The sequence below is a fragment of the Jaculus jaculus genome, chromosome 12 (assembly GCF_020740685.1).
Source record: "Jaculus jaculus isolate mJacJac1 chromosome 12, mJacJac1.mat.Y.cur, whole genome shotgun sequence".
NCBI lineage: Eukaryota > Metazoa > Chordata > Mammalia > Rodentia > Dipodidae > Jaculus > Jaculus jaculus.
The window spans coordinates 45,016,363-45,037,411 of record NC_059113.1 but is presented as its reverse complement, the minus strand read 5'-3'; the positions used below and the strand labels follow the sequence as shown (position 1 = coordinate 45,037,411).

General features: G+C 39.7%; 1 protein-coding gene and 1 pseudogene across 4 annotated transcripts in view; both read left to right on the top strand.

Moving 5' to 3' along the window:
- Positions 1–21,049, top strand: part of Csmd1 (CUB and Sushi multiple domains 1) — a 1,843,561-nt gene that overhangs the window by 675,573 nt on the left and 1,146,939 nt on the right. The gene's annotated exons all lie outside the window — the stretch shown is intronic.
- LOC105944368 lies at positions 19,540–19,770 on the top strand (annotated as a pseudogene).

Here is a 21,049-nt window from a genome sequence, read left to right as displayed (position 1 = left end):
GTGGCTCACTAGGGACATGAGAACCACTCTGTTCCATGAAGTTCACAAATAATCCGTGTTCCTTGGTAATATATGTTGGAAATTTCCCAAAAAACAAATTGTGAAACAGCTGGACAGGTTGGTGCATGTCTTTAATCCCAGCACTCAGGAGGCAGACATAGGAGAACGGCTGTGAGTTTGAGGCCACCATGAGACTACATAGTGAATTTCAGGTCAGGCTAGGCTAGAGTGAGACTCCAGAAAACAAGCAAACAAAAAAAAAAATGAAATAAAATAAATTGATTAAAAACTAAAGCCTTAAACATCAGACACCATCTGGAATGGGTGACTGTGTATTTCCATCCAGTAAACTTTCTGTTGCATGAAGCATCAAACCTGTGACAATTTTTATGCTCTTAGCTGTTCAGCATGATGGACATTTTCATTTTCTAAACACATTTTTTAATATTTTGTGTTAACTTCTTACCAGTTTTGCACACCCCATATGAGTGAATAGCAGTTCTGTAATGCACACATACTACAGCATGTCACTGTTCCTCTGGGAGTACTTCTGAAAAGCATGTTGATAGAGAATTTCTTTAAAAGTCCGCTATGGCTTAGATGAATGCATGCAAAAGAATACACCCTGAAGCCCTTGCCCAGGACGAGATAGACCTCTTGCCCTCACCATGTGGGGAGCTGTGGTGTTGATGACCAAGCCTGTGGAACCAAGAGGGCAAATCTCAACCGCTCTGTTCAGCTGTGCATGTGGGGAAGTACAAAAGTGAACAAGAATAAAAAAACAAGGGACTGCCTTTGAGGCGCCTTTAGAAAATGAAAGCAAGTGGGAGATCTCCATGGAGACAATGGAACAGAACTCTGTGGGGATAGGAAAAGCAGATGGACAAGTTTGCTCTCCAGTACTGGGTGTTTTTAGATTTCACCTAAGGCACCACCCTCACTTGGTTACCAAGAGTGTCTGCACCTGTGTGTATTCACTGCACATCTCATGACTACATAGTCCTAGAACTTACAGTGTTGACAATGACTTTAATAGAATTTGACTTAAATATGAAAAATATAAAAGCTTTGGAGACTTCTAAAGATACTTTTGTTGACAATGTTTAGAACTAAATAAGCATCTAAAATTAATTATTGCACATCACCACAGGGAGTATGCCTCTGATGATGTAGAATATAACCAAACCAAAATGAACAATGTGTGGTCCTGGTAGCCAGGGCAATTCTGGGGGTATGGGGAAATGAAGGACCTCCAGATGTCACTAGCAGGTGCAGGAACTGAGGTAGGTTATTAATTCCACAGATTAGAAGCAGGACAGGGAGGACAACAATGATCAGGTTTCAAGACCCTGAAGGTGTCCTGTGCTTTCTCACGGAGGGAAGTGGCTTATTGCTTGTTGCTTATTTCTAGCCCTTTTTTTTTTTATCCATTCAACATAACTTCCTTTTTAAAAGTACCATTGCAAAATTTTCTTTAAAAAGACAAAAAATTAAAAAAAAAAAAAAAAAAAGGATGGTAAGAAGCTTCAGCAGTGAAAGTGACTTGCTTGCAAAGTCTGTCAGTTTGGGTTCAGTTCCCCTAACCCAGAAGGCAGACAAACAAAATGTAACATGTATCTAGAGTTACTTTACAGTTGCAAGAGGCTTTGAGGTAACCATGTATACACACACACACACACACACACACACACGCACGCACGCACACACATACACACACACCCTCTCTCTCTGTCTTTCAATAAAGAAAACTTTTTTTAAAGTAAAACACATTAGTTATTTGGATAGTTTCCACTGCATTGAAGGGTGATTCATCAGTTTTCCCCCATATTTTCTAAGTCATTCTTTCCATAAGTCTTAGCATATTTATATTTAGGATTCACAAATTGTGAGTGGCAAACTTCTAGTTATCTTTTTAACCTATAGGACATTTACATTTAGCTAACATTTGCAGGCCTACTGAGAATTCCTACAGACCTGCATGTGTAGTAGGAAGAAAGAAACAAGGCTGTCTTATAAGGTAGCCTCCACCCTACACACAGAAAGCACCAGCGTTCATATTTTCTTTCAAGAAGATATATTTTTATTTATTTATGAGCTCGAGAGAGAGATAGTTCCAAAGTCTCTTGCCATTGCAAACATACACCAGAAATATATATCACCTTATACATCTGGCTTTATGTGGGTACTGGGGATTGAGCCCAGGTGGCAATCAAGCAACTTTAACTGCTAAGCCATCACACCAGCGCCTTAAACATCATTATTTGTTTTATTTAATAACTCTAAATAAAGAATAGAGCTTGAAGCCCCACTTAGTGGCACATAATTTTAACCACAGCAATTAGGATGATGAGGCAAGAAGAAAACAGTGGTAACTTCAAGGATTATTCACAACATCTTCCACAGTGCTTTGCCATTTCCTCAATAATAGTACTAGTATAGTTGTATAGTATAGGGCTGGTGATTGATGTCCTCAGAATACATTATGCCCTAAAATAATTTATAACATAATATTTTGTGAACTATATGGCTCATAAAGAGAAAAGTATGATGCTCATTGACAAGAAAAGTCTGCAGACCATGATGGAATAGTAGTCTTCAGCTATTAAGCTTGACATCTACTGCTCTGCTTCTAGAGTTCAGGTACAAAAGGACTTCTATATATATATATATATATATATATATATATATATATATATATATATTCTATATATATATATATATATATATATGATATCTATTTATTGATTTGAGAGAAAGTGAGTTAGAGAAATACATAATAGGTGTACCAGGGCCTCCAGATACTGCAAACTAATTCCAGATGCATATGCCACCTTGTGCATCTGGTTTATGTAGGTCCTTAGGAGTTGAACCTGGGTTCTTCATCTTTACAGGCAAGTGCCTTGACCACTTATCCATCTCTCCAACAACAAAAGGATTTCTTTTTTATTTTTATTTATTTATTTGAAAGATAAAGAGGGAAAGAGAGAGAGAGAGAGAGAGAGAGTCAGGGAGAGAATGGGTACGCCAGGGCCTCCAGCCACTGCAAACGAACTCCAGATGCGTGTGCCCCCTTGTGCTTCTGGTTTACGTGGGTCCTGGAGAATCAAGCCTCAAACCGGGGTTCTTAGTCTTCATAGGCAAGTGCTTTACCACTAAGCCATTTCTCCAGCCCCACAAGAGGATTTCTTAATCCACATCCTTCCAGCTTGCTTCTTTCCCAGCCATTTAGAAACCTATCCACACAATACCTCCGCACCGAGCTGAATGCACCACTTGGAAAGTTCTGTCTGCTCTGCTGGGCAGCCAGCTCACAGGTACTCTTAGATAGAGTAAGGGCTCATAAGGAGGTTGTTATTTGGAAAGAACCCCAATTCCTCAAATACCAGGTAGCACAGAGCAGCCCTAATTTTTGTCCTGAACTCTTTCTGATATATGTACTTTCTGTTAGCTTATTGTCAGCTGTTTAGATGCCCATAATACTCTTCAGTATTTTAGAAAATGTTTCCTTCTTAATATGTGCACAATCAAATATCTGTATGTGTGTTAGTGAAACAACTAATATGCATGGTTTCTGTATACATAGTGTTTGTAAAGTAGATGAAACATGGATCTTTCTTTGCATTATAGCTTAAACACTCCTGCACACATACCCTGTCATCCATGTTTGTATGTGGGGATTAAGGATGTCAGTGCACTGCCTTACTTTGTATCCCTAGCCTTTTATAACTTGTTGTTACCATGGAAACACAGAGAAACTGCCTTGTACTACTCAAAATTTCAAGATCACCCAGATACTGTGAATGTTTGCCTCTCAAGACCAATTCATAATTGACTAAGGTGGGAACAAGGCCAGCTCTGCCTCCTGACCATTGTCATGTGTCCATTTTGATTATGTTTGATATGAATATCAGTGATAAGAACAGATAAGCAGAGAATTTGGTATTAGGGTGTCATGAGGTTAATATCAACAATGGCTGCTGTGTGAAGCATCATTTTGTTATTCCATAGTTGGGATCATTAAATCACCTGGGCAGATATGGACAGCCTCCAAAATTTATCAAGTCCATCTTTAATTCACCCTTACTGCCTGATTCTAGTTTGTGTAAATACTAACTGATGGGCCCTTCTGTGTTTATACTTATCCATAACACACTCACTTTCTTTAAGAAATGTCGGGCTGGAGAGATGGCTTAGCAGTTAAGCGCTTGCCTGTGAAGCCTAAGGACCCCGGTTTGAGGCTCGGTTCCCCGGGTCCCACGTTAGCCAGATGCACAAGGGGGCGCACGCATCTGGAGTTCGTTTGCAGAGGCTGGAAGCCTTGGCGTGCCCATTCTCTCTCTCTCCCTCTATCTGTCTTTCTCTGTGTGTCTGTCGCTCTCAAATAAATAAATAAATAATGAACAAAATATATTTAAAAAAAAAAGAAATGTCATAGAACATTGAACACATCCCCACATATTTTTCTATGAGTTAAGACTTTCTGTATAAGTGAAACAGGATTTCTCCCATCCTGTGTGGATAACTGATGATTAGTTTCCCAGGAAGAGGCTAAATCCATGGTAAGCTTCAGCTGTGACCAAGGCAATGTTACTTTCTAACTTATATGGTTTATCTTTTTATTTAATCATTTCTTTTTGACTTTGAGTTCAAGACCTCCTGTACTAAATTATTATTATTATTATTATTATTATTATTATTATTATTATTATTATTTGCAATAGCAAATATGCACCTTGGAATTGAATGTGAGAAACTATCACTTAGCAATGTGATTGCTTGGTTATTATATTTGAGCCTCAAATATGCCCATAAGACATACAACTTCCTCCTAAAACTTACTGGAAAACAGTTATGTAATTTCTGGCACCATGGAAACTTGCTTCATTGCAGATTTGAATCCCCAAATATAGATGGTCAACGCCTACCAATTCAGAATGCTTAGATAGGCCATGTTACCTAGGCAACGATGTATTGGAAATGAGACGTCTGCATTCTCTCATATTTCTTTTCCAAGTTTTACCTTTTAGCTTGCTTTAGAGTATGGATTTTAAAATCTGAATACATAATTTTCTGAAAAAATAAGATGATTATGACAATTTTGAGATTCATCAATGTAAAATAAATCATGTAAACTCAGAGTAGATCCTCACAGACCACAAATCTCTCCACTCGAGAGTCCCTTTGAGTCTTAGATAATATGTGTTCATAGTTCAGACCAAACATAGGGTAGTAGAATTAGTAATCACATCATTGGAAGTCTATAAATGGGAAAGTGGAATTTCCAATTACCCATAAGCAATTGAGAGTATACTAAAATGCTTCATGGGTTAAGGCTGGCTTGTAGCACAAACATGGAGTAACATAGTGGAGTTCACCATTTCAGAGGAGGTGGCAGAAGGGATATTAAAACTGCTTTCACAGAGGCTGTAGAAATTGCTTAGCAGTTAGTGCACTTGCCTGCAAAGCTTAACAACCAGAGTTCAATTCCCCAGTATACACGTAAAGGCAGACATACCAAGTGATGCATGTGTCTAGAGTTCATAATGAATAAATAACCTACTTCCACAACTGCCCATTGAAACTTCTATATGGAGATGATGGTAGACACTGAGGAAACTCTAATTTCATCAAAACTGGAAATAAGAGGTCTAGAGAGATTGATTAGTGGTTAAGGCCCTTAACTGCAAGCCTACGAACTCATGTTTGAATCGCCAGGTCCCATGTAGCCAGATGCACAGTACCACAAGTATGCAATATTGCACATATGCCACAAGGGGGCACACATGTCTGAAGTTTGTTTGCAGTGGCTAAAGGCCCTGGAGCACCCATTCTCTCTCTCCCTCTAAATAAATAAATAAACAAACAAACAACTGAAAATGAGAGGCTTTTGAAAGCACAACACTAAATGAGACATCGCCAGCATGCCCTCCAAGGTTTCAGGAACATTGCAGAAGGGGGGAAGGGGTGATGCAAGGGCCATATGATGAGCAAAAGTACTTTTAGGCACTGTCTTCCCCTATTGGTGCATTCATGACCTCACAGTCATTTGTCATTGTCCCCACAAGACCTGCACAATTCTGAGCCCATTGCAACTCTGACCTAGGGGACAGATCAGGAAAAAAGACTGAGACATCAATACAGAAGAAGGACCACTCTGAAGGAGGATGTGCTCCTGGGGAACAGGAGTGAGGAAAGGGAGGAAGGGGGCAAAAGAGGGTGTTAAAATGGGAATAGGATCAAATCACAGTTTTCTCATTTGTTAAAATTCTCAAAAAGCATGTGAATAAAGGAAATGGAGTCAATTTTGGAGGCTTTGTTGGACCATCACAGTTTAGGGCCCACATTTCATATGCCTCATATGCCCATTTCATTAAGAACTCCTTTGTGATTCTAAGATCCCTGAGATGCTGTACCAGAAAGAGTTTGTTACACTCTTACCCCTTTATTCCCCATGAAGCGTGAATGTCTTGGCAGCCATCCTGCAGACTCCATGGGCGTGTTTCCACAGCTTCTTCATCTTAATGCTTCAATAGGCTGAGATGAAGCTGCTCTGCACAAAGGAGTTCGGGGAAAGATACCTGATATGCCTTTATCCTATGACTATTGGCTAAAGACTCCTCAATGCAGCTGTAAACTCATGGAGGGAAAAGAGTCCCGCATGCATGTAGTGAAGTGTATTTTCTGTGGTGGAGTCTCCATTGTAGTTGGTTGAAAATTATTTAATGTACATTTTGTGAATCTGGAGTGAAACTTTCTAAGAGTAATTCAACCCTGAGTATAATTTCCTTGCTCTGTTTGGCCACTCCTACCTCACCAATGATCTGCGTGGATTCTGGTAAGGAATTCTATGAATTTAAAGTTGTAGGGGAAGGATGCCAAGAGGACAAATTAAATAAGTGCAATGAATTAAAATTAAGATATATTTTATGTTTAATAATTACAAAGAAAGTAGTCAAGAGCTTCATGAGTTCAAATGTGTTTCTATGGCAACTCTAGTATTTCTCCATGAAACACCCCTCGTTCATTCCTGTCTTTGCCAAGAACTCAGCCTTTGTTGTGGTGCTTATATACATCAGTTTTCCTCCTCTCTGACAAACAAGTCAGAGAACTGATCCTGTATCTCATTGGTTTCAACCAATGTGAAGCTCTGCTCCTACTTGATTTGACAACTCTGAGAAGCAATATTAAAAATCATCTCTCTTGGGCTGGAGAGATGGCTTAGCGGTTAGCGCTTGCCTGTGAAGCCTAAGGACCCCGGTTCGAGGCTCGGTTCCCCAGGTCCCACGTTAGCCAGATGCACAAGTGAGCGCACGTGTCTGGAGTTCGTTTGCAGAGGCTGGAAGCCCTGGCGCGCCCATTCTCTCTCTTTCCCTCTATCTATCTTCCTCTCTGTGTCTGTCGCTCTCAAATAAATAAATAAATAAATTTAAAAAAATCTTCTCTCATGTTCCCCTCTGAATTAAGTGTGGGAGCAATTTTGCCCTGAAACCTTGGCATCTTGACCAGGATGATGAGAATTTCCTTATGTGGTCGGATATTTATTGGCCAAGATTCCCACCTGTTTTCAGCACTGTGAAAAGAACAGCCTGAACTTATACCTGATATCCTCTGTTACTACTAGAAATGTGGGGCTCACAGACAGGTTTTAAAGATGTAAGCTCTCTGTCACGGAGCTCCAGGCTCACGTTCCATTGCCACCCTGCCCAGCTGAGTCAGACACTGGCTCTCATTTACATGAAAGAGAGCTGGGCTCAGATTAGCACAGGGCAGGACAAGATAAAAAATAGATTCATTATTTGACCAGCTGATGAGTCTGCCAGCAGAGCTTGTGAATTTAAGTCACAGAGCAGGCAGAACTGAAGAGATCTGAAGCAGTTATCAGCCTCTGCTCAGTCTCTAGGCAAGACCTCACTTAAATTATTTCCAGAAGATTATTGCCCACGGTATTTTCACAGAGCCCCCTCAGAGGTGATAAAGACTGTCTTAGGGATTCATTTTTGTTGATGATGTTTGTGGTTCTAATGCTATTCTGCCTTAGAAATGAGCTATGTGGTCCATACAACACCTTTCAAAAATCCACCACCCCAGGGGTAGTTCCTGATAGAAAGGAAATTCTGTATTCATTGACTGTCCTTTTTCACACAGTCTCAGAGCACATCTGAACATTGGCGATGCCAGGCCTGAGTGCTGATGGAAGGTTGGCATAACTTTGTTCATGGCACCTCAGTTTTCAAGTTGAGAAACCTTTCTACTGAGCAACCTAAGACTACCATAATTCATTCTTTCAAATAAATGAAGAAAACATAAATTTTAGAGACAATTCCAGAACCATTATAACATAAAGTAACTGTGGCTGATGCTGCTTAATAGAGGTTCAATATTTGCTTGTGGATTAGAGGAAAGTGGTCCTGGATACAAATCATGTTGGAGTAAGGAGAATGGAGTTGCAGTGACTGTGTCTGGCTTGCATATTGGCACATTTAATGACAACAAAGTACATGTGTCACATTTACACTTTCATCTCATTGCTGTTGCCTAAAGCATGAGCATATCAGAGACTCAACAAGAGACAAATTAGTTGTAAAGCAAGAATAAACTAGAAAACAAACAAACAAAAGAGAAACCAAAAAGAACATTGAAGATACACAGCATGGTAGCAAAAAGTGAGTTTGCCAGGAAGGTCCCCACTTCTGTGACCTGGGTGTGCACTTGCTATCCTCAGGACTTTGTGTTTTCTCAGAAGGGCTTCAAGTACATCATGTATGCCTAAGATGATTCAGATATAACATTTTACATTGTTTATTTGTTAATAACTTTCTATTCATTGCCAGAATCATAGAAAAAGATATCCTAATTATCACTGGCATGACCTCTATTATGAATACTAGTTTTCTTGTACTCTTCTAATACCAAAATTCCAATACCTGTCATGGAAACTCTCAAATATTTACAGAAGATTGTAGATCTGAAACCTATACTGAAGGAAAGGTTTTGAGAGCTCCTTATGAACCCAATGTTTTACATGCTTCTTGTTGTTGTCATTGTCTTTCATTAACATATGGAAAAAATCTTTGCTGGAAATAATGTGATCTTGCAGTTAAAACTAAAAATTCAGGAAGGTAAAGAAGCTGCAGATTGTTGGACAGTAAATTATTTAGTCATAGGGTTATTATGCATTGTGGCTGAGGCCTTTCTGTTTTATGTTTTACAGGTTTTACTAAGAAAGAAGTTTTTCCAATACCATTTTTTTATGATGAAAATGCATCAGAGCCAGTATGTGGCTTTATAAGACCCCACCCACTGTGAAACATGGGCTACTTGCTTGCTTACTCTGCATGACTGCCCCATGTAAAAGTGGGTAAGCTTAAGACAAGAAGTAAAGCCTGTACCAAGAACTGCAAGACAACAGACCAGTTGAGAATGATATTTCTTGTATATTTTGTTTGCCTTTTCAAAAGACTTTGAAAATGCAGAATGGATTTACCTTGTGTGCACTTCATAATGGGAATTATTTTAAAATAATATAAGTATCAAGTATAATTATGTTTGGACACAAATAAAAATAAAATAGAGATTCCATGAAAGTTATTATTATTTATTTTTTTTCCCAGCAGAAGATACTGGATTTGAAATGGGAAGCTGAAATAGAAAAACATTCTGAAGCAAAATAGCCTATTGATCAGGGGAGCAGTACCAGTGGCATGCAACAGTAGTCAGTTGCTGTGGAGACTGAGATAAAGTTTAATCTTGATGGTGAGAAAAAATGTCAAGGAGAAGGTCAACATTGGTTGCTGTGATGGTCAGTTTTTATCAGATATTAGGGCTTCCTGCTGTGTGTGCAGAGACCCCCTTCAAAGAAGTAGCCTGTCAAAACAGAATAGGTGGTGTTGTCATGTGTGTGGTGTGTGTCGTTTAGTTGTCCTATCTGATGTTCCCTGCCACAACCCCTGACAGTCTTGGCAGACACCAAAGCGGGCTCAGGATGGGACCTGTGGCCCTAATTCAGGCATCAGACAGGATGGAGAGCAAACCACTCATGGATGAAAACTGACAAAAAGGAAGGATTTTTTGCTCTTTTTAAGCACTGGATCTTCCAACATTTTTGTATTATTCTGTATAATAAAACAGTGTAATTCTTCTGTGTGATTACTATTGAATGTTGGAGAGAAGCCATTTCCAGTGTCCTTTCCAGCCTCAAGTTCTCCTTGTAGAGCCAGTCTTTTCTCTAGGGTGTCTCACCCACTTGGCACCATGTTTGCCATTGTGAATCTAATCACTGGGTTTCCTGTGGAATATTTGGGAACTGAAAAGAGTAAATAGCCTGTCTGTAAATAGTCCTAACTGTGTCTTGGTGACAAACTTAATTACAGATGTGAGAGGTAAAATGTTCACATACATTTCTTCTGGTACATTAATAATATGAATGATATGTGTTTGCATATGTATTCCCTCCCCAAATTAACGCATGGATTATCATGCCACTTACAGCTTTATGGAAAATTACACATTAAGATAGGTCCATGCAGCACTTCTTGAATTTGGAACACAGCTGTATCAATGTATCTGTGGTTTTGTGACTCAAAACACAGAGGTCTATCTATATACAGATGCTGACCTAGGCTGGTTGTGTGCTTTGAGGCTACTTCTGTGCAAGGGGGTTGTGGGTTGCACATAGACAGTTTGTGGTTAAGAATCAGTTGTTCTCAGGCTTGAAAGATGGCTTAGGAATTAAGGCACTTGCCTACAAAGCCAAAGGATCCAGGTTCGATTCCCCAGTACCCACATAAGCCAGATGCACAAGGGGGCACACACGTCTGGAGTTTGTTTGCAGTGGCTGGAGGCCCTGGCATTCCCATTCTCTCTCCTTCTTTCTCTGTCAAATAAATAAATAAAATACTTTAAAAAATTAAAAAGATAATCATTTTTTTTTTCTGAAGAACAATGCACTTTTCTATAAGTAGCTTTTTAGCTTAACAATAAAGCCCCGGACACCAAATGCCATCTCTGCTTGGAATCCAGGTGAGGATCTCAAAGGCCTATTCCAGTACCAGATCTACTCATGCGACTGGCACTGGCTGCACTGACCAGAACACACAGACCAGTGGTAGTGTCCTTATTCAGGATAGGGTTAAAAGTACAAAATGAAACCAGAACAGGAACATGATTACCAATATTCTTCATGGGCGCAATTGTTTGTGAAGCTCAGGGGCTTCCAAAAATATTTAAGTGAGGACATGGAGGGTTTTGGAAATCTGAGAAGACATATTCCAAGTTGAAACCTAAGGGGGAGAAAGTCTGAATGAGTCAATTAAGTCCTGAGTAGGTTAGTCTCTCTCAATAAGACCAAATCCAATTTTGTCTTCTTCTATCCCCAACCCCATCCAATTCATTGTGGCTCTTCCTACAGATGCTTCTGGCTGTGCAGCTCCCTGCCTTGGCTCTCACTGTGATATTTATCCTTCACCATATCAAACTTGTCTAAGTTCTCTACTCTCGTGCCATCTCCCATTCCCTCTCCCTCAGACTGAGCTGCCTACTCTACTGGAGAAAAGGTGTGACTTCCACTGACATTCAAATGCTATGTTATAATTTTATTTTCTGATACTGACTTATCACGATAACATGAACTGCATTAAAGTACATGATTTCTGTGGCCTCATATCTGGTTTGCATATAACGCTTCAGGATGTGTGACACAATTTTAAAATTCCTCTGCCCTTTAAGATGGTTGGTGACATGTTGCTTCTCCATTCAGGAACAAGAACATCCTAACTGCTGTGGCCTGACTGATTTCCCTTGTACCATCCAAGCCATACATCTCTAAGCCTAGACAAGGGCTATTTCCACACACCCTTCGACTGGGTCCTTCGTTTTGGACTTTCAGCCTCTAAAACAATAAGAAATAGATGCATTTATAAATTCACCTATTTTTGGAAGTTGAACAACTGAGATAGCCACATTTAGCAGAGCTATGTGCATTGTTAAAATGGCTATGCAACTAAAAGGGGTTTCCTACAACTTCTCTCATGGGGAGAAGGAGATGGATATTGGGATGAGAGAGATTGAAGACAGAGGGATATTCATTCCCCTTTTCCTCTCTCCTCCCACCCTTAGTCCCTTTGTTTTAAGGAATTAGTTCCTAGAACTTGTGGATTGATGAATCTAAAATCTACTGGGCAATCCAGCATGAAGAAATCTCAGCTAGGATGTTCATATGACAATTTAAGGCAGAACTCCTTGTCCTTTGAGAAACATTAGTCCTGGTTTCTGAGATTTTCAAGGAAGTGCCTGAGGTCTGCACAAGTCCAAAAAGCCAATCTCTTTTACTGATTTGAAATATTTTCACATTTGTACTATTCACACTAATGTTTGAGCAAAACAGCAGAGCACCAGTCTGGGCAGGTTAACCCCAAAGGAAGCAGTAAGAACATAGTTAGGTGCTGTGAATGACCACTGATCATTGAGTATCACACATTGTTTCCAGTACAGTGAAATCATACACTAAAGGATGTGAGAGTTATGAGGCAGACGAAGATATCAGGGCTTGAAGTAGATGAGAGGTAGCCAGACCTAGGGAACATATTTGGGGTGGTTTGAATGTAAAACATCCCCCATATCCTCATGTTTCTCAGATACTTAGTCCCTAAATGGTGGCAATTTGGGAGAGTTCAGGAGCTTTTGGGAGGTGGGGCCTTGCTGAAAGAATTGTGTCACTGAGGGCAGATCTTGACGGTTCATACTACATCCTGACTGGGTGTTCACTAGCTAGCTCACTGTAATTAAGGTATAGACAGACTCATAGGTGTTATTGAGGCAGGACTGCATTTAGTGAGCTGATGGAACATAATCACAACAGTGGTTTTAGGAAGACTTGTGGAACTTGGGAAGCTGTGAAAATGATATATTCATCAATAGGAGGCATATCCTGCATCCTGTTTTTGAAACTTCTGTGTCCCATTCATGTGTATTTTCTTCTCCTGGGATTATATATTCAATACAATCTGTTGAGCTCTTTCAGAGAGGGCTGAACATGGCTCTGATTTAATTATGGAAGTGACTTTCATAAGGAATTGTGGGTAAGATGACACCCTACCTAGTGGATGAGTTGAAGCAATTCTTTTCAACCACATATTCTTGGATATCTCCTGCTATTTTGAAATCTTCTCACCATAGTTCTACCCTGAAAAGAAGTAGTATTTTTATGAAATGCTTTTGCTATTTCAGCTGGCCACTATGTGTGGGAGGAAAGACACATGATGGTTGCTAGGTTCTTTCATGTCACATCCACCTTTTAAATCACAGGCTCAGAACCTAGCACTTTCTCATTTTAATTTTAATAAAGGCAATTATGAAAGCAGGGTCATTTTTTTTCAATTTTTTCAATTATCTTTCTCAAAGATACTCTTTTGTAGTAGACCAGTAGGTGTCTAGGGGAAAAAAAAAATGTGATTACATAAATAGGGATTCCAGAAACCTTCACCTCTTACACATTCAAATTAATGTTGAGCTTGAAAAATTCACCAGCCATATATTTAAGAGTAATATCTCACACACCAAAACAGGTTTTAATGCATTTTGATATGCACACAAGTTACCATTCTTCTAGAGCGTCTATTCAGATGAAGTATGCATTGTGCGTCTGTGTATCTGAATGAGCACTTATTTTTTCTCCAGTGTCCTATAGAAAAGACCATGCATTGGGCCCTTCTTCTTGTCCTCACTCACATGCTGTGTGCTGGGGAGGAATCCAAGCACCTCTCATTCCAAAGCCAACCTGCTCTCTTCTTCCCTCCTTTGTTCATCCCAGCATGAACCTGGCCTGACACAGTAGCTCCTACTGAGCCTGGGAGGCCAGGTGCTGTGCTGCTGTGAGCTGCACTGCAGGTGGTGGTGCTGAGGAGCCACACCTGGTCACTCACAAGCCTGGTCACTTCAATCCAAGGTTTCATTGGCCTTTTTCCCAAGCAACCAGACCCTTGCATAATGACCATGGAGCAGAATGATGCGCATAGTTTAACAAAATTAAAAATCATGATTTATGCCTCAATTGTCATTGGTCTTAATGCATCACTTTTTGTTGTTGTTGTTTGCTTTTGTTTTTCAAGGTAGGGTCTCACTCTAGTTCAAGCAGACCTAGAATTCACTATGTGGTCTCAGGATGGCCTCAAACTCATGGTGATCCTCCTACCTTTGCCTCCCAAGTGCTGGGATTACAGATGTGAGCCACCATACCCCATCACTTAATATTTTAATTTCAGATGTGTTAAGTATAACAATGAAAAAAACAATAAATCCCACCTTCAGGACATGGAGAACTCAGAGATAAATACTACAGTCATTTCTACTGGTTAGATTCTTTAGCTCTGTGGTATGCATTTTTAAAACAAATTGTGTTTTGAAGAAAAGTTAATTGCATGGAAAAAAAAAAAAAGCAGGAATCAAATGTAAAGAAGATCCTGGAAAGAGTCTATGCATGCCTGGAGATGGGCAGTTTAGATAGAGGTTGATCTGCAGCTTTCAGGAAACTAAGTAACTTCCCCATGGAACAGCCAGCCATCTGGGACAGTCACCTTTTACCTCTGTTCATTGTTACTTGGACTGCAAAGGCAAAAAGAAGCCTCAGCCAAGCTGTTCAATCCCACCTAGCTTTTCATTTGTGGTTCCCTCCTTGCAGTTCCCCACAATTACCAATGAGATGGAACAGCATGCTAAAGATAGGAATGTAGAATCCCAGAGGATTAGCTGATACTTCTCCAGAAACTGGGGTATCTGCTCTAGTCTCTAAAAGACCATTCCCCTAATCAGTGTTCTCAGTACGGTTACCTAAAGAAAGACTGACAGGAAGGTCAAGAGAACATGCATTTATTTGGGAAGAAAAGAATTGCAGTTCAGGCAAATACTAAATCAGGGCAGCTCTGAATCCTGTCCCATGAGGCCAAGAGAGGAGACATTTTATTAGGAATTTCTGCAAAAGCTGTTCTTGAGGCAGCTCCCTGGCTGAGTTGCAGTCCAAATGCAGTCTGTGTTGTCAGTCAGGGGCTTCCCGCTGAGAGGTGTGAAGACCAGGGATACTGACTTTGCTTTATCTGTGACTCCAGGAACAGTCTGTGGCTTGACCTTCAGCAGACATGATGGCTTCTTCTCTTGCTCTTGGATAGACTTTTTTCCCCAGTATCATGAAATTCATATAGGGCAGAACATTCCTGGGGAAAGCATCTCCCCCTGAATACCTGTGTGTTTGCATTCTACTTTAAAGTACAGGTTTTGCTTAGTGCACTCTCTTTGACATCATTGTAGCACCCTGTGCTGCACTGGATCTGGATGGCCTTGCTGTCACCAAGCCTCTTGATCTTTCAAATTATGGGGAACCACGCATGTTCCTGGGCTGCAGTGACCTTGTCAATGATTTCAATAATTATTTTCAGTTTTGCTTTTTATTTTCAAGCACATAATTTGGGGAAGTATTTTAGTATCCAAACAAGCTTATTAAAGAAGAATTTTAACTTTCCATTTATCATCATTTTTTAATCATCACATTCTGGAGATTAAGAAAGGTAAATTATTAAAATAAAAGGAATGGCATGAATGTGAATAATATAACATGCCAGGAGCTACAATAGATGGTCACATAGGCAGACAGCTACAGATCTCCTTGTATCTTTAAGCTAGATGTGAACAAATGTCACAGTGAATCTGGTGTAAGTCTTTGGGTATGGATGGAAAGGTTTCTGAAGTCCCTGCTGACTAACAATGTATGAGGAGGAGATGTGAGATAGGAGATAGACATGTGAAAATATGAAGAGTATTTCAAAGATAGTGATGGAGAGGTAAGGATTTCAGGCATGAAGATACTTTCCAGGGGAAAATATGGAAATTGAAATCACAAGTTAGCCTGGAACCTTTTTAAGGTAGAGAAGTTAGAGAGAAGGGATAAAACATGAGCAGGCATAGGGGACTGTAAAAACAAGCAGTATATTGTTGGATGTATTAGTATGAAATAATGACCTCCTGAAAGCTCAAAGTCATTACAGAGGCCACATTTAAATTCATGAGGAGACCCTTACTGCAACAGATCCCAATGTGCTTAATTATATCTGAGGGGTATATCAGCTTGTAGGAGAGCACATGATTTGGGGCTCAAGTTCAGGTGTTTGCTTTGAGAAGTTGTGGATCACATGGCTATATTTGACTACATTTTTCTCTGTTGCAGGTTTGTATATCATTCCTTGAAACCTTATACATTTAGTCAAGTGCAAAAAACAAAAAGAAAACCAGGATTTTATTTTACAGGTTGGGTGTTTTTGCACCCATCAATCAACAGATAATGTTGAAGTAGTTTACATTTTAAGGTCTACTATTGTCACTCACCATCAGGACTTCTGAGGAACAATGTTTGATGTAAGACTTGCTTGGAAGCTGTGGGATATGTAGCAGAGACATAAGCCTTGGATTTATTTCCCATGGAATTATTCACTTTTTACCTGTTAATTTTTCAGGGGCTTGGTCAGTAATCTTTGTTTATGTAAGGTTGCTATTGGACATTCAAGAGGGATGCTAATTTTAAAGGTAACTTTCAGAATAAACTGCTATTCTGCTGAGTTTGAGAAACTATTGGCAAAAAAAGGCAATGGAAATGAAATACTTCAGAATATATGTACAAAATAGAAGTCATGGAAACACATTATGTGCTTTGATTATAATTATTCTAGCAAGAATTGCTTAAACTTCTAAAACAAAAGAGGCATTTAAGTTTTTTTAAAGACAATACTATGTCAAATTTCTAGCATAAATTTATACGATTCTCTGAGAAGATAATAGCAACAACAGCAAAAATGCAGAGGCTGACCACAGCTGACACAGCACTTCTGACTCGGAAGTGGAGTCCTCTCCTATGGAGGTTCAATGCTGGCATTCCTCTCTAAACAAGTGGATGTTTATCAAAAAACAAGATGAAACATGAGCGATGCATCGATTTTTGTAAATTTATTCACTTTTAGCTTGTATTAACTAGAATAATTTACAAAAAAAATTAAGAAATCAAAACTATGCCAGAGTAGAAAGAAGAATTGAAACAAATCATGCTTGCAGAATGGGCAGCAAGGGTTCGACCACAGACGTCACTGCTGAGTTAACTCAGCTGTGCAGGAGCCGTATTTCACAGAAAGGAGAACTGCTCTTGAGAAAGATTAGTTTTGCAAAAATAAATATAGAGTACAAAAAGTTACAAAATTCACTCGGGAGGCAGAGGTAGGAGGGTTGCCATGAGCTCAAGGCCACCCTGAGATGACAGAGTTAATTCCAGGTCAGCCTGGACCAGAGTGAGACCCTACCTCGAAAAAAAAAAAAAAAAAAGTTACAAAATTTATATGATAGCTCAAGTTCTCCTTGATTATATGACCTTAAGTATGGCTGTCAGCAGTCTTAGCATTTATTACTTTATGTATAAAAATGCATAGTAGGTGAGTGTGGTGACACACACCTTTAATCCTAGCACTCAGGAAGCAGAGGTAAGAGTATCCTGGTGAGTATGAATCCTTAAGACTACACAGTGAATTCCAGGTCAGCATGGGCTAGAGTGATAGAGTGAAACCTTAGCTCAAAAAATCAAAGGGGTGGGAGTGTGGAGGTACAGACATAGTGATCTCTATCTTACAATTAGTCTCCTTTGCAAATGCCATACATGCCACAGTTTTCATCCCAGTGCATACTGCATGGTCAGTGATGGCTCTCTTTTCCTATTGTGTGTAGTTTGTCAATAATTGTTACATGAATGCCATCCAACATGTAGCTTACTATAAAATCTGTTCCAATAGTTTTTAGGATCAGAAAAATTAGGAGTAGGAACTCAGAGGGAAACATTACAGATCGATCAGCTCTATAAAATGTTTCCATGATTGAACATGCTGAAGACATTTAAATAAGAGAAATTGATCTTGATCATTGGATTAAAAACTTAATACACTCAACAATTTGTAAGCCTTCTATCTTGCTGTTATTTAGCCTGTACTATGGCTACATGTATAGAAAATATTCTCATATGAACAGCTACTGGACATATCCCCCATTCTCTAAACTGTTGCAGTATGAAAGACTGTAATGAGCTCTCTGCAGGAAAGTCAGCCAAAAGTTTGAAGAACCTGAGCTTAGCAGCAGCAATGAAGATGACAGAGACAAGGTATCAGCAGCAGCAACCTGGAGGCTGCAAACAATCCCACTGATTGTGCCAGGACTCTGTAATTGCAGGATGAAACACATTAGCTGCATCTTTCCATTTTCATTAACCTTTCTTTTAACTCCATGACTATTTTTATTCTCTTTTAAAATTGTTCTAGTAAAGGAAGGAGAAAAAAAAAACCAGTAAAGAACAAATGACTCTAAGATGAGAGTCTGCACTGAAGTCTAGTGATGATCAGGCTTGATGTCCTGTGTACAGACATGCAATGTGCCGCCATGCACAACATACATGCCAATGTAGAAGAATATTCGCAGGGGATCTGAGCACTGGAATCAGGGATGGTAGACACGGAACCTTGATTCTCTCCTTCACATCCCACCTTTCACTTGAGATTTCTTTGTTTGGGTCCAGACAGTTGGTGCTTCTGATCTGGTTTTCTTTCTATCTCCTTCATTTTCTTCTTGTTTCCTTCTCTTCTCTTTCTATTTCAAAACTGACATGGCTTCAGGTGTAGTCCTTCACTGCTTCCTGTCCCTTTACACTGTAAATTTGCAATTTAAATGTTTCAAAGCCTTCCACTATTGTCTTTGATCATCCTTAGTGCGGACATTCTTTTTTTTTTTTTTTTTTAATCCAGTATTTGAACAAAGATTGATCAAGACTTTTAATTGGGTGCATTATCTCTGTCTTCTTCCTATTTTGTCAAAAAGAAAGAAAAACAATGGAACTGGACCTCACCTTTACTTTATGTGCGTATCTGCTTGTCAAGGTAGTTTCTGTTTCAGGAGATGCTTTTGGAAAATTCATGAGTGTCAAATCCAAGCTGAGTCTCCAGACAATGAGGCAGGACTAGAAGTAGCTGTCAAGGGAGTGGCTGCCCCCATTATTGTCCAGCTACAGTGATGCTCTGAAGGTGGGAGACTGCATCATATGCCTGCCTGATGGTCTTCATGCCAGCTGCTGAAACACCAGTTTCCAACAAAGTTTGATTACTTTCTTGCATTAAGACTCAAATTAAGCAATTTCTTGCTGGCAGCTGCCTCCAACCCAACTCTCAGGACAAAAGTTATGTGTAGCTACTGACCCCTTAAGGAAAGGGAGTCAGGTAGCTCTTTTAGGCAGTTAGAGTGACTGGGCTCCTGAAAGTAAGAAATAGGAATGCCATCGGGCCTATGCTTGCAGTCTTCACTTGCTAGAGATCAAAGGATGATATAATTTATTTTCTCTTGCCTAGTTCAGTAGGCCTGTTTTTCCATAATTAGCATAGGCCCCTCCGGGGAGGGAAATCTCTCTTAAGATTTAAATCTAGATTAGTAACATGCTGGGCTGTGGCTCCTGGGGCGGGTGCAGCGTGGATCTTCACTATGTCGGCCATCTTCACGCCTTCCTGGCTGTGAGGCACAGCGAAGATCAATCAGGACATTGTCCAGTGGCTCCTGGAGGAGAATGACCAGCTGATCCTCTGTATCGTGGAGTATCAGAACAACGGCCGAGTGAATGAGTGCATGTAGTATCAGTATGTGTTGCATAGAAATCTCATTTATTTAGCAACCATCGCAGATAGCAACACAGCCATTTCTTCAAAATCATCATAATAATGTTCCTGGTGGCCAGCATGAGGAATGACTGAATGTGGATCCAACCCCTGTGAGACAGAATTGTTACCAGCTCAGCTATTTGAAATATGAGTGAAGATTGTGTGGAAGTGTGAAAAAAACTATGAGCTCACTGTGTTCTCAATGTAAATATTAAGGAATTGAGCAAATCCCTCAAGAAGACTGTAAGGCATTTAGGTATGTGACACCAGTACCACTTTCAGTCAGCAATTAACAGTAATTCTAGTTATTATCGAATATCATGTGATGATAAGTGATGCAGTGATTTCTTCAGTACCACAAAATGTCTGCTGATTAGTGTGAGTTTGAATCAAAACTATGTTACTACATTACATATTGTTCATATCAATTTAACAATACCTAACAATTCCCCATTATTATTATTATTATTATAATTATTATTATTATTTGACCACTTGTTGGAAAAAAACCAAGTCATTTGTCCTAGAATTTTTCGTGTTCTAGAATCATTCACTTAGGTCCTCATAGTCCCATTATGCCCCACTGCCACCGACGTTTCCTGTATACTGGCAGATGTAGAGATGCGTTCCAACTGAGGTTCCACAAGAAGACAAATACGAAGTGACCTGATTTATTTTCAAGTGTCCAACAGCCTTTCATTTATATTATAATCCAGCTTTTAACTCATTAGGAATGACATAAGTGATTTTTTTCTCTAGTGTTGTCATTTATTCTGCCATTTTTAGCTATATCCTATTAAAAAATAAATAAAGCTGGGTGTGGTGATATACACCTTTAATCCCAACACTTGGGACATTGAGGTAGAATCACTATGAGTTTGATGCCAGTCTGAGACTACATAGTGGATTCCAGGTCAGCTTGGGCTAGAGTGAAACCCTACCTCAAGAAACCAAAAAGTAAATATATTTAAAAGAAAGACCTTGGGCCAGAGAGATGGCTTAGTGGTTAAAGCGTTTGCCTACAAAGCCAACGGATCTCGGTTCGACTCACATAAGCCAGATGCACAAGGGGGTGCACGCATCTGGAGTTTGTTTGCGTTGGCAGGAGGCCCTGGCATGCCCATTCTCTCTCTTTCTCTCTCTCTAATAAATAAAATAAAAAAAATAATAATAAAGCTTTAAATCTAGTCCCAACATTGTGGTTGGTGAAGCTGACTCCAAAACTTGGCTCTCCTCTTTCTGAGACAGTGCCTAGCACAAACTAATCAGATGTCCCTCAGTTCACCTGAGCTGGAAGGTAGTGCCCATAAGGTTACAATTACATTTATGAGAGGAAA